We start from the raw sequence: 14,295 nt of genomic DNA on the forward strand, positions 1-14,295 counted from the left end.
ATTATTTGCATTGAACTTCCGAAAAAAGGTGTGTACTCAAAACATAAATCATTAAAATAGATACCCTCTAGCCTTTTCTTCATCAAATCATTTTTATTCTACCAGGTACACCAGTAAAAGTCCCAGAATCTTGGGCAAACTTTCGCCTGGTTTATCTTTTGGTGTATAATTCGGTGGTGTGAAAGGTGTGTTAAATATATAAACATTGCGCTTGACTTTGATCTTTCAGCTTAGATAGGGGTATCTAGATAATAGGGTACCGTTGATAGGGTTAACACGTAGGGACACAATCAGTTTAGCTGGAACTCTGTTCCTTCCTTTGGGCCAGTTTAAATACTCCAGAATTTAGATAGCTTAATCCTGATAGAGAATGGTCAGCGTGAGGAAATCTGAGTGACCAATATGTCGAGGTGACCATTCCGTGGATATGTAGATTAAAGGTCATACTTATATTGAATAGTATTACGATCACTTACTCGAACCCAGATAAAGCAGGCTTCTGTTATCTTTGTAAACATGTCAGTTTTGAAGTTGATAAAAGGAAGGGTTTTAATTAATTTGCTGTATAATTTATTGACAGTCATATAATCTAGAAACTAAATCATTAAAATGATAAATGTGAATGATCTCATCTTAAAATTCAATACATAGACTATAAAAACCCACTTAAAATGTATAATTTCTAAAAAAAAAAAGGAAACTGATTTTCATCATACTACTAAGACCAAATTAGTGGCTTTGATTAAATGAACTAATATTATTTGTAATTGAAAATGATGATAATGAAATGTTTTTCATTATTTCTATTGCATTTGTGTTTTCTTAATGCTATATTTGCATTTATATAGAATTATATATCAACAGAAAATATTAAGATTGTTTGAAATGTAAACATGGTGGCCTGTTGTGACCGAATTTCTTCCTGTATAGCATGTGTGTATTATGTTTATATACAGGTATTGATCTTTAGTCCGGTGTGTTAGCACTATACTGAGTTCATTGTACCCAAGGTAGATATTATATCATTGACTTTGTTACTCCTGGTAAAATACTTCATAATATACTTTAACATCAGATAAAATACTTAAAATGCACCTTAACGCGAGGTTAAATACCCATAATACACTTTAGACATTGGTAGAATACTTCCAATATACAGTCGAATCTAGATCATGATTTCAAATTCAGGCATTTTACATTCAAGTATTAAAATCATGAGTATGACTTTGTAGTTATACAATGGTACTGTAATTTTGGAGATAATGAGGTTAATTGATTTATTGATTTACCTTAAACTTTATATACAATACTTGTGTATGAACTTCAGGCAAAACACATACCTTATAAATTTCAAAAATTGAGTACCTGGTATATACAACATATTTTTTGTTAAAATGAACAAATGTTTAGGTGCTTTTGTGGGGAAATCGCTTTTAAAAATCACTGTTGGATTGGTTTTTTCTTCAGATTACCCAATTTCTTCTGTATGAAAGATATACAGGTAATTTAAACACTGCCCAAAATCATGTCATTATCATAAGAATTGAATTTTACATTCATTTCACTCATTAAGAAGCCAATGGAAACCAAAGGATTATTTTTTAGATCTAAGCTTCTTATTTTAGATGGGGCTAAGCTTCTTATTCTAAATATCTTGCACTTTGAAAAGTAATTTTAAATATGGTCCTGAAAAATGACACTCTGATTTATAGAATTGTATTATGCTCTCATATTATGGTAACATCAGTGTCAGTTCTGTTGCCATGCTGTAGTCCATATGAGGTGATTTGTGATCTTTGCTGGATATGCATGTTACCACGAAAACACACATTTCTTCAATGAAAATATTTTACTTGTGAAAATCAGAAGAATTTCACAACATTTAATTATGTGTGGAATTTGACTCTTGATGACACAGTCGTAGTTTTACCTTGTAAGATCCCCGCAGCAGTTGTCACCCCTTAGTTTACCTGTGACACCATATATATACACCTGTGGAAATTACCTGTCCACATTGTAGCTATTTAACAGGTAATGTTTATATATAGGTACATATGTTACACAGAACATAGGTAACTTGTCATTACAGTGTATGTCACGCGGGCCGGAAAAGTGAAAAATTACTTTGTATTTATAGATTTCCGCTTGTAATGACTGTTGTATGTGATGTCAACATACCTCTGGAAAATGTATATAATATGTTCTACAACACAGGTACGTTTACTTTTCTGTATAGTTTATAGAGGTTTATGATCATTCCAGAATATCTGATGAGTTTTTGACAGAGTAAACTAATGGTAATATCAAATATTTAAGCATTGTATGGTTGTCATTAATTAATTGCTTAGATAATTGTAAGAATATATATGTGACTTAACCCAATTAAAGCTTATATTTCCCTTCATGAATGATAACCATAGCTTCTATTTTATTACTGGACACAAGTTCATTAATTTGAAAGAGAAAGTACAATATTTTTAATGCAAAACTTAAAAGGATGACTAAATAATGTTTATTCTTCAGTACACATTTCGCTATGAAATTTGGTTTCTAAAAATAATCTGATGTGAAGTACATGGGATCCTCTGTCTAATATGAATCCTTGTTTTGGATACATTCGTCACCTGTATACAAACGTTATCAGTGTTTTATCGTAAAAGGAAATTATGACACGACTCCACCCTTGTTATATTGGAAAGCGCCCCACAGGATCCGGTGATATTTTCACAATTTATAACATCGGGTTATGCCCAGGTTTAAGTTGATTTCAAACCGGAATGTCAGTGATGTAATGAATTCACAGTTTATTAGCATGGCAGACAGGTGTACACACGTCTGCATGTGTATATCATGTGAATATGTTTCTAACTGCCAGTGATACAGGTAAAGTGTTCGCTGTGTTTGTATTACTGCAGACAGTACAGATGCTTTTGTGTGTACAGTGTATTTAGTTTGTATTAGTTACATGATAAGTAAATACCTGGATCTTAGTGATTATAGAAAATCTCCACCTGATTATACAGACAGGTTCTGCCTTTTTGTGTAAACACAGGAAATCCGGCAGACTCCGGCTCCTTATATAGCTATCAATATTTATATTATGTGGTAGTGATATTGAGGGAATGAATGTAGAATGTGTTTCTAAAGATGTAATATTTTAACTTGGATGAATGGAGTTATTAGATTTTGAATTTGATCACAAAGACATGTCTGGTTTAGAACTCTAAGTTTCTATCCCCCAGTTCATGTTAAAGATGTTTAGTTTAGAAGGATTAGCCAAAGTCTGATATATTGGTAACGTTTCAGAGAGACACAAGGAAGGTACCAGGGCTTGATTTTCAGTTCTAATCTGCTTTGCTTCCAACCTTTTACACATCACTGTTAGCTCTGTCTGCAAGATATTTGTCTCTTAAATTCAAGTACATGAAGCAGTATGTTGATATGATGAAAATAGGTCATACATACATACCTCTGACCTTTGACCTACTTTAAAGGAAACTTTAAAGCTTGGTTTTACCTGAAGCTCTATCATTTATGCTTTTGAACTTCATATTTGTTCATAGGTCAGTGAGTCATATATATATGTCATATATATGTAACATGAAGGTCAATGTTTCACTATCTGATTGACCTATATTTAATATTTTTTCCAAGAATTCATTACATGAACATCCTTGACATAGGAATTCACATCTTTTATTGTAATATGGCACATGGTTGTGTTTGTAAGGCATTAGAAATAAAACCGGGTCCAAAATGTTTTCAGTCAGTATGGAGTCTTTACTCCAAAATCAATTTTTTTCTAGAGATGTATATGCCAATTGTGTTAAATTGTGTAATGCATTGGGCTTAACCTTTTACCTCGGATCTGAAATAGGCCAGGAATTCTCTGAATCTCAGACTTGGTAAATTCTGCTAATCTAATAAATGTGACCTTCATGGCTGCCGAGGAGAAAACAATAGCATAATTGAATGGTTTTCTGGTTATCTGGAGACACAGAGTCTTGTAAATCTGACGCTGGTACCAGTAGTTGTTATAATTCTTTTGGAGTTAAAATGTAAATTTTGTCCCAGTGTAACAGCCTCTAGGAGATCTCTGTCACAGAACAATACTCACTGCACCGTTTTTGTGGACTGATAAGAATCGGGTGTTCGGTAAGAGAGTGATCTTTGGCATCATGCAAGAAGAGAAAATTGGCTTCATCACATCTGTAAAAAAGTGTTTTCTCTGAGAGAATGGTGGTGCCTTATAGTTCTTGCAGATTTCATATAATTTGCATTCTTAGCAAATCAGTGCATACTTTGCAAACAACTGATTTGCACTTGTGCTGGTTATTGATAAAGTGTCTATGTTGATGATATTACAAGAAACAAAGATATGTTTTGTATCCAGGACGTACATACTTATGACACTTATAGAAGTAAAAAGTAAGGCTCACTTTAAAAACTGCTATAATATAAAATTGAGCGAATTCTCATTGTTCTTATTTAAATGTGTAATTTTTATTGTTGATTTCTAAGGCAAAGATTTTTTTTGTATATTTTATCATCATTACACCCCCTTTCCATTTCAATAAGAGCTGATATAGAAGTCCTCCAAAGTCTGTATGCTTATATACGGAGATTTTCCAAATAAAAATATAGCTTACTCGGATATTTTTTTCTCAAAATCTATCCATTGATTGATGGCTAATTATAATGGCCGGCATGATATGGTATCTTATTGCTGCAATAAAGCTGAAACCTATCTAATTTTAGTGATAAGGGAGGGGAATTCCCAGTGAAATTTGGGTTTCCCTAGATAGTGTCAGATATAATACTAACAGCCTTTACAGATAGCTGGCTTACATGCTCTGAGCTAACAGAACCCTAATTGTAATTCAGGAAATTTTCTCCCTGACAACTTGGTGAGAGAGTTGGAGACTATCAGATAGCTTTTGACATTCCCTGATTTGAAGCCCATTAGCTGCCATTCTGAAATTGACTGTGGGTCTAAATTTTTTCTGTCATCAAGTGGTTTAGATACAGCAAAGTTCCATTGTCTTCTTTGGTGTGTAACACTTGTTACTATCACTTATCAATGAGAGATACTGTTTAACCACAAGGTGTCTGGCACACTATAGGTATTCCTCCGTACTATAGATACATAATTATTGTTTCTCTTATATTTTGCATCCAAATCTAATTTAGCAATGTCATCATTTATCCTTATTCTAAATTTTTGGACAAAGCAATTAATCCAAATGGTTCTGTACATTGCATAGTACACAATTTGTGTTGTTCAATATGGTAGGCATCACCTACGACAAATAGGTCCTGTCTGAAAATGACACTTGTGGCTTACTGTACAAGCTAGAATGAGTTTTTTATGGTTTTGAGCATCAGATTCAAAGATGTGTGTACTGGATTATAAGTAGGAACTTTTGTGTACAAAAATGTACTAGATTCTAAGAAGGAGGTTTTCTTGAAAGTCCCTGTATATTTCATCCTTTGCTCTGGATCAGCTGACCACACAACAGTTAATGTAGGTAAATATCAGGTGTCCACACAAGGTGTTCATAAACAGTACCACCCATCTGGTCTACTGAGTGAGTGGGAGGGGGTCTACTATACTTAATTGATACTTGTAAGCTGTAAATGAACCCTGCCTGATAGACACTGTCTGGTCAGTGATGATAGACTGGTCAGTGTGGGAATTACACTGGTCAGTTTATGATAGAATGGTCAGTGTAAAGCTTGACCAGACCTGTAACAGGATGAGATGTAGTGTCCAATTGCAAGAGAAGCAGGTTCAGTGATACTAATAGATACAACATGTCTAGCCTGATGGGTCAACAATCAACCTCCAAAGGAAAACAGGTTTGTCTTTGATATTTTGCTGGAACAATCTTCAGTAAACTACAGCATGCTTGATTGTTTGTGAAGAAAGAAAAACTCATAATTTTCAACTGAATAAGTTAAAAGAATTTAATTTTAACAATCAATTTGAAATTTTGGAGTCTATAATTGCCATAAGAGTTGATATTTTTGCACTATTTCATTGAACATTTTCTACTAATGTCACTGCTTTGTGAACAACCATTGATATAGTATTTTTGAAATCTGACAACATTGATTCTTTTGATTTTATGATCCATTACCCATGAAAAAAATAATTTTTGGGCAGAATTTAAGGGTGTAAGAGATTTTGTGATTCATCTTTAGGAAGCTGGAGTACTTGGAGAAAACCCAGGTGGTCAAGATTTTGGCTAGATTTTAAACATTGTTGAAAGACTATAGTGTGATTTCCACTGCAATGAATGATAGATGTTCTTTTCCTGTCTAATCTTGTTTGATGTCTTAAATGAATCATCCTGATATTGGTCATAAAAATCACAAATCCTTCAAGAAAAAAACATTTTAGAATTAAATAAAATCAAATTGGTTGGCGAAGGAACCATTGATCGTACTGTCCATGTAGATGACATTATGTTTGTGACTCACAGTAGTTGTCCAAGGTTGATGTCGGCTAACATCTTTTATGTTTAATAGTTTTATCCTTCCGATTTATGCTTCATTTCCTACGTATAGATTATCACTCCTATATCAGCTCTAAAATGAAAACCATAATGTAAAGGTAGATTTAAATGTGATTCATAAAGAGAGAAAAGTAAAAAAAGATGTTATTTGACATTGAAAATAGATTTATAGTCATATACTATGAGATGTTGATGGATATTGAAGCTAATGTTCATGTCATTACCAGATACTTGACTGTCTGTATGAGTTTTACGATGTTTGACCAGTGATGGTCAGTTCTGTTAGTCTATTGGTGTTAAGTGTGTTTCACACAGGATATGACTGACCATTGTCTGTATAACTGGGTTATATTGGCCCTTTGTCCTTGGTGTTTGATTATGATTTAAATCTCTGGACAACATCAACATTATATCAATGGACTTTCACTATTGATTTACTGATAAAGACCTTCCTAGTGTGTACAGATCTGTCAGGTCCGGGTGTCAACATCGTAAATTTCTCAGATTGGCTACATTTTCTTGTCTGATTACTCAGTATTTCATTCTGGTCTTGCATAATCTAAAGATAATATAATTAAAAGCCAATCCCTGTGTAACAAAGCAAATGATTGATATAAAAACGTATCACGCTTGCTCCACTAGAGATCGAAAATTGTAGGTCTTGACTTGCATTCTCAACCCATGGAGCTCAAAGGAGAGAATCTTCCTTTATCAGCCATACTGCCACTATAATACACACACATATATATATATATACAGTTAAATCCTGGGTTTAACCTGCCAGATCCTGTTTGGTCCTGGTTTTTTTTAAACAAGATCAAATATCAAAAGCTAATTCAGTTAAATTTGTCTTTTCCAATTTGTTCCTTCCTGGCACCAGCTGAAAGTTACCTGATCTCTTATCTATGCTGTAAAAGGGTATTGTTTTAGCAAGGCACATGTTATTAAATCTAGTTTGATGTCCTCTGCTGTATATGTACCACTTATTATATCAGTATGGACAGTTGTGTTGTCTGTGGATAGGTTTTGGTATGGAAACTCAAAGCCAATAAAACTTGGAAACGGTGTACATACCTTCCTTTAAACCAAAAGTGCTTACTTGGGATGGATTTTCAGGGCAATATGTCAAAGGTCAAGGTTACTTGGGATGGATTTTCAGACATGGTGTCAAAGGTCGAGGTTACTATTGCTAAAAGTGGTAGATAAATTAGGTAGCCATCAGCTACTACAAGCATATTCGCCTCCTTATTAAGATGATAAACCCAACTAGGAACTATAATTTCTGTTCTGTTTAGGCTTTTATTACTCTGAACCATATGGTTCATCAGTGCTGCCATTGTATACAGTACAAACAGGAGACTATGAAATACAGAATATAGGGTCAATATTAGTTAGAAGACAATTCCTATATAATAATCTTGCATGTGTGACAGTGAATATGATGGGTATACTCCAGAGTTAGCTCCCTTACAGATAGGTATCCATTAAGACGTCATTATTTTGGGATCACTTTGTTTTCTCAGAAAAGTATGATGTTATGCCTGCAAATACATGACATCACAATCAATTCCTACCTGCAAGGGCAGCTAACTCTGTAATATGCAAATACAGAATATGTTAACTGCATGAGCAGACACTGAAGTCACTACATGGCCAATAAAGCAATCAATTTTACTATTTTATGCAGATAATGAAGTGAATTATGTCTTATCTTCACTGTTTTCAAGCCTTCCTCTGTATCTACAATATTTTACGATCCTTAAAGTACTGAGATATACCTTCTTAGAGTTCAAACCAGTATAACAGGGTGTCTCTAGTATTTAAAATGTCGTAAATTTGTTTCCACCATGAAACTTGATCTAGTAATTCTTCTTGAGAGCTTTTGAATCCAGTTTTGGGGTGATGCACACTCCAGTGGGCTGTATAGCTATGTATACTGTGGTATTGTTAAGGCTAAAGCGTGTGTTTTATATCTCACACAATGACACCTATTTAACAGGTTATCTAGTTTAAATTGTTTCCACTTAGTAATTAGTTGTTTATGCACGTTTGTCAGCCACATGTATGATTTATGGACAGGTAGGTAGGTATATATATGTAGCTTTGAAATGGTTCTATTACATACAGGAAATTAAAACATAACTACCATTAGTGCCCCTGCACGAAAAACATGCCAAGCAATATTTCTTTGATGCTACTTGGAATTCTTCAATATTTTTTTTAAAGTTCTATAAGTTAACCTCTTCATGAGAAAGTTAATTGAAGTAATAAGGGATGGAGGGGGGAGGATGAGTAGATGGAGGGGGTAATAGCAGTAGTATTGGGATATTTAAAATCACACATGATAAGTGTCTTACTAGACACAACTTAGTACTGCTTTAAGCACATACACATTTTTTAAACCAGAAAATGTCCTTTCATTAATTGTCTCACAATGTTATTGCCCACACTTCCCAAGGTAATACGAGGATATGGACAATACTTATGACATTCACATTACAATGGCAGGACAATACTTATGACATTCACATTACAATGGCAGGATCTTTTTCCATGAACATCATTTAGTTGTTATAAAGTATATTTGGTGAATGGTCCTTATGCTCATATAAACCTAAAGTGTAAATTGATACAAAAGTTTTTAACTTGGAAGGGTCATTAAGTACAGTTATTAACTTTGGTTTGAACTTTAAGTTTAAGATCAAGCTTAAGTTTTAAGTTAAAACTTTTAACACATGGTATGTATTCACTGAATGGATGAAAACCGTGCATTCTAAATGCAATGCTATTCATCGAAGCAAGTGTGCACAGTTGATGGGTACTGAATGGACTTAACGAATGGCTTATATTTTTAAGGTTAGTGAAATCTTGAATTAGACACACCATGGTTTGCTTTTTAGTACAATTATCAACTGTTTTTGTGGGACACCACATTATGAATGGGACAGACTGTTTTATGGTGTAGATAATAAAGAAAACCAACATGTGTAATAGTAGTTCCGATACCCATATTTTGTACACGGTGAAGTGTTGTGGGAGGACTGTTTGTGGTTAATGAATGGAACTAAGAGAGCTGTCTGTTATAGTGTTGGGAAAGCTGGAGAAACACTCAGACAAGTACGGAAGTACAAATTAACAGGCACAACACACTGGGATAGGGTTCACTGCAACGTTCATCTGCACTGCACAAAGACAGGTCGCAATATCACGAGGATTTTACATAGAGGAAGGAAGAATTAGACGCTAGTTCAACAAAGACAGTTCAAACTTTCAGGAGGATTTTATATAGCAAAAAGGAAGTATTAGACAAAAGTTCAACAAAGTCTGGTGGCGCTATCACCAGAATTCTATAGCCAAAAGGACGCAAGTTCAACTGTTATCACAGAGGTAGATCCTTATAGGCTGCTAATAACATGTGGACATTGGATTTAGCAAAATAGGCATATCAGTACATGGACATTTGAAGGGTAGTACATAAGTATGTGGACTGGACACTACCTCACCTGTCTTTAGAACATCAGAACCTGAATAATTATGGTTATTCAGGGATTACTTCATCATTGGACAAACTTGCTGTTTTTGAATCTATTATCTCAGTCAACTTAGTGTCATTTGGGTCCAAAACAGGTATTTATGGGTTTTATTTATGATTTTCATCATATTTGAAATTTCAGGTGGAAAGCACCAACTTCAATCTTTATAGCTCAGTTGGAAGTGTGAAAGGGAGAGTGGGAAGGGGACAATGGCCAGGTATTGTTTGTATGTCGTTTTCTCTCTGAACCATTGGCTTAATTTCCATTAACCATTGGATTCTATCATCAGTATCATCAGCCCAGACTTAAGTATAGAACAGTTAGAAATAACAAACAAAAATACTTCATTTAAACATTAACACAAATGTAATACTGATTCTTTTCTTTGTTTACATACAACTAGGGCCAGGTATGTGTGTTGATTGAATGAGTTATTATCATTCCTGTTGATTTTGGAGATTTGAGTGATGAAGAGACCGCCCCTGAGACTCCACCAGAGATCACATTGAAGGGCTTTAATCAGATTGATAGAGTACCCTAAAATACCTCTGTCTGGCCATCAGATTTACACTGATTGATAGACTGTTGCCGCCTCATATATATATCACAGCTACTCTTCCTCCGATGGGGTTCTCCTATATATATCACAGGTACTCTTCCTCCGATGGGGTTCTCCTATATATATCACAGGTACTCTTCCTCCGATGGGGTTCTCCTATGTATATCACAGGTACTCTTCCTCCGATGGGGTTCTCCTATATATATCACAGGTACTCTTCCTCCGATGGGGTTCTCCTATATATATCACAGGTACTCTTCCTCTGATGGGGTTCTCCTATATATATCACAGCTACTCTTCCTCCGATGGGGTTCTCCTATATATATCACAGGTACTCTTCCTCCGATGGGGTTCTCCTATATATATCACAGGTACTCTTCCTCCGATGGGGTTCTCCTATGTATATCACAGGTACTCTTCCTCCGATGGGGTTCTCCTATATATATCACAGGTACTCTTCCTCTGATGGGGTTCTCCTATATATATCACAGGTACTCTTCCTCTGATTGGGTTCTCCTATATATATCACAGGTACTCTTCCTCCGATGGGGTTCTCCTATATATATATCACAGGTACTCTTCCTCCGATGGGGTTCTCCTATATATATCACAGGTACTCTTCCTCCGATGGGGTTCTCCTATGTATATCACAGGTACTCTTCCTCCGATGGGGTTCTCCTATGTATATCACAGCTACTCTTCCTCTGATTGGTCTATAATATGGTTCTTCCTGATGGGTCTCTATATATATCACAGTACTCTTCCTCTGATTGGGTTCTCCTATATATATCACAGCTACTCTTCCTCTGATTGGGTTCTCCTATATATATCACAGTACTCTTCCTCTGATTGGGTTCTCCTATGTATATCACAGGTACTCTTCCTCCGATGGGGTTCTCCTATATATATCACAGGTACTCTTCCTCTGATGGGGTTCTCCTATATATATCACAGCTACTCTTCCTCTGATTGGGTTCTCCTATGTATATCACAGGTACTCTTCCTCTGATGGGGTTCTCCTATATATATATCACAGGTACTCTTCCTCTGATTGGGTTCTCCTATATATATCACAGGTACTCTTCCTCTGATTGGGTTCTCCTATATATATCACAGCTACTCTTCCTCTGATTGGGTTCTCCTATATATATCACAGCTACTCTTCCTCTGATTGGGTTCTCCTATATATATCACAGGTACTCTTCCTCTGATGGGGTTCTCCTATATATATCACAGCTACTCTTCCTCTGATGGGGTTCTCCTATATATATCACAGGTACTCTTCCTCTGATTGGGTTCTCCTATATATATCACAGCTACTCTTCCTCTGATGGGGTTCTCCTATTATATCACAGCTACTCTTCCTCTGATGGGTTCTCCTATATATATCACAGCTACTCTTCCTCGATGGGGTTCTCCTATATATATCACAGCTACTCTTCCTCTGATGGGTTCTCCTATATATATCACAGTACTCTTCCTCTGATGGGGTTCTCCTATATATATCACAGCTACTCTTCCTCTGATGGGGTTCTCCTATATATATCACAGCTACTCTTCCTCTGATTGGGTTCTCCTATATATATCACAGCTACTCTTCCTCTGATTGGGTTCTCCTATATATATCACAGCTACTCTTCCTCTGATGGGTTCTCCTATATATATCACAGCTACTCTTCCTCGATGGGGTTCTCCTATATATATCACAGATCTTCCGATGGGTTCTCTTTTTCTTCCTCTGATTGGGTTCTCCTATATATATCACAGCTACTCTTCCTCTGATTGGGTTCTCCTATGTATATCACAGGTACTCTTCCTCTGATGGGGTTCTCCTATATATATCACAGCTACTCTTCCTCTGATGGGGTTCTCCTATATATATCACAGCTACTCTTCCTCTGATTGGGTTCTCCTATATATATCACAGGTACTCTTCCTCTGATGGGGTTCTCCTATATATATCACAGGTACTCTTCCTCTGATTGGGTTCTCCTATATATATCACAGCTACTCTTCCTCTGATTGGGTTCTCCTATATATATCACAGCTACTCTTCCTCTGATTGGGTTCTCCTATATATATCACAGGTACTCTTCCTCTGATTGGGTTCTCCTATATATATCACAGGTACTCTTCCTCTGATTGGGTTCTCCTATATATATCACAGCTACTCTTCCTCTGATTGGGTTCTCCTATATATATCACAGCTACTCTTCCTCTGATTGGGTTCTCCTATATATATCACAGGTACTCTTCCTCTGATTGGGTTCTCCTATATATATCACAGCTACTCTTCCTCTGATGGGGTTCTCCTATATATATCACAGCTACTCTTCCTCTGATTGGGTTCTCCTATGTATATCACAGCTACTCTTCCTCTGATGGGGTTCTCCTATATATATATCACAGCTACTCTTCCTCTGATTGGGTTCTCCTATGTATATCACAGCTACTCTTCCTCTGATGGGGTTCTCCATATATATATCACAGCTACTCTTCCTCTGATTGGGTTCTCCTATATATATCACAGCTACTCTTCCTCTGATTGGGTTCTCCTATATATATCACAGCTACTCTTCCTCTGATGGGGTTCTCCTATATATATCACAGCTACTCTTCCTCTGATGGGGTTCTCCTATATATATCACAGCTACTCTTCCTCTGATTGGGTTCTCCTATATATATCACAGCTACTCTTCCTCTGATTGGGTTCTCCTATGTATATCACAGCTACTCTTCCTCTGATGGGGTTCTCCTATATATATCACAGCTACTCTTCCTCTGATTGGGTTCTCCTATGTATATCACAGCTACTCTTCCTCTGATTGGGGTTCTCCTATATATATCACAGCTACTCTTCCTCTGATTGGGTTCTCCTATATATATCACAGCTACTCTTCCTCTGATTGGGTTCTCCTATGTATATCACAGCTACTCTTCCTCTGATTGGGGTTCTCCTATATATATCACAGCTACTCTTCCTCTGATTGGGTTCTCCTATATATATCACAGCTACTCTTCCTCTGATTGGGTTCTCCTATATATATCACAGCTACTCTTCCTCTGATGGGGTTCTCCTATATATATCACAGCTACTCTTCCTCTGATTGGGTTCTCCTATATATATCACAGCTACTCTTCCTCTGATGGGGTTCTCCTATATATATCACAGCTACTCTTCCTCTGATTGGGTTCTCCTATATATATCACAGCTACTCTTCCTCTGATTGGGTTCTCCTATATATATCACAGCTACTCTTCCTCCGATGGGGTTCTCCTATATATATATCACAGCTACTCTTCCTCTGATGGGGTTCTCCTATATATATCACAGCTACTCTTCCTCCGATGGGGTTCTCCTATATATATCACAGCTACTCTTCCTCTGATTGGGTTCTCCTATATATATCACAGCTACTCTTCCTCTGATGGGGTTCTCCTATATATATCACAGCTACTCTTCCTCCGATGGGGTTCTCCTATATATATCACAGCTACTCTTCCTCTGATGGGGTTCTCCTATATATATCACAGCTACTCTTCCTCCGATGGGGTTCTCCTATATATATCACAGCTACTCTTCCTCTGATTGGGTTCTCCTATGTATATCACAGGTACTCTTCCTCCGATGGGGTTCTCCTATATATATCACAGCTACTCTTCCTCTGATTGGGTTCTCCTATAT

The 14,295-nt window shown here is 36.2% G+C and overlaps 1 protein-coding gene across 6 annotated transcripts in view; it reads left to right on the forward strand.

Moving 5' to 3' along the window:
- LOC138321618 (tripartite motif-containing protein 2-like) overlaps positions 1–14,295 on the forward strand; it is an 88,949-nt gene that overhangs the window by 13,933 nt on the left and 60,721 nt on the right. Inside the window, exon 1 of one of the 6 annotated variants that reach the window (XM_069265416.1) lies at positions 2,060–2,214. The exons of 3 other annotated variants lie outside the window; for them this stretch is intronic. The gene's annotated coding sequence lies outside the window, so the exon portion shown is untranslated. Of the gene's footprint in view, positions 1–2,059; positions 2,215–14,295 lie in introns of those variants that run through there. 2 more of the 6 variants (XM_069265477.1, XM_069265468.1) reach the window with 2 other exon arrangements.

The sequence above is a fragment of the Argopecten irradians genome, chromosome 1, assembly GCF_041381155.1.
Source record: "Argopecten irradians isolate NY chromosome 1, Ai_NY, whole genome shotgun sequence".
NCBI classification, from domain to species: domain Eukaryota; kingdom Metazoa; phylum Mollusca; class Bivalvia; order Pectinida; family Pectinidae; genus Argopecten; species Argopecten irradians.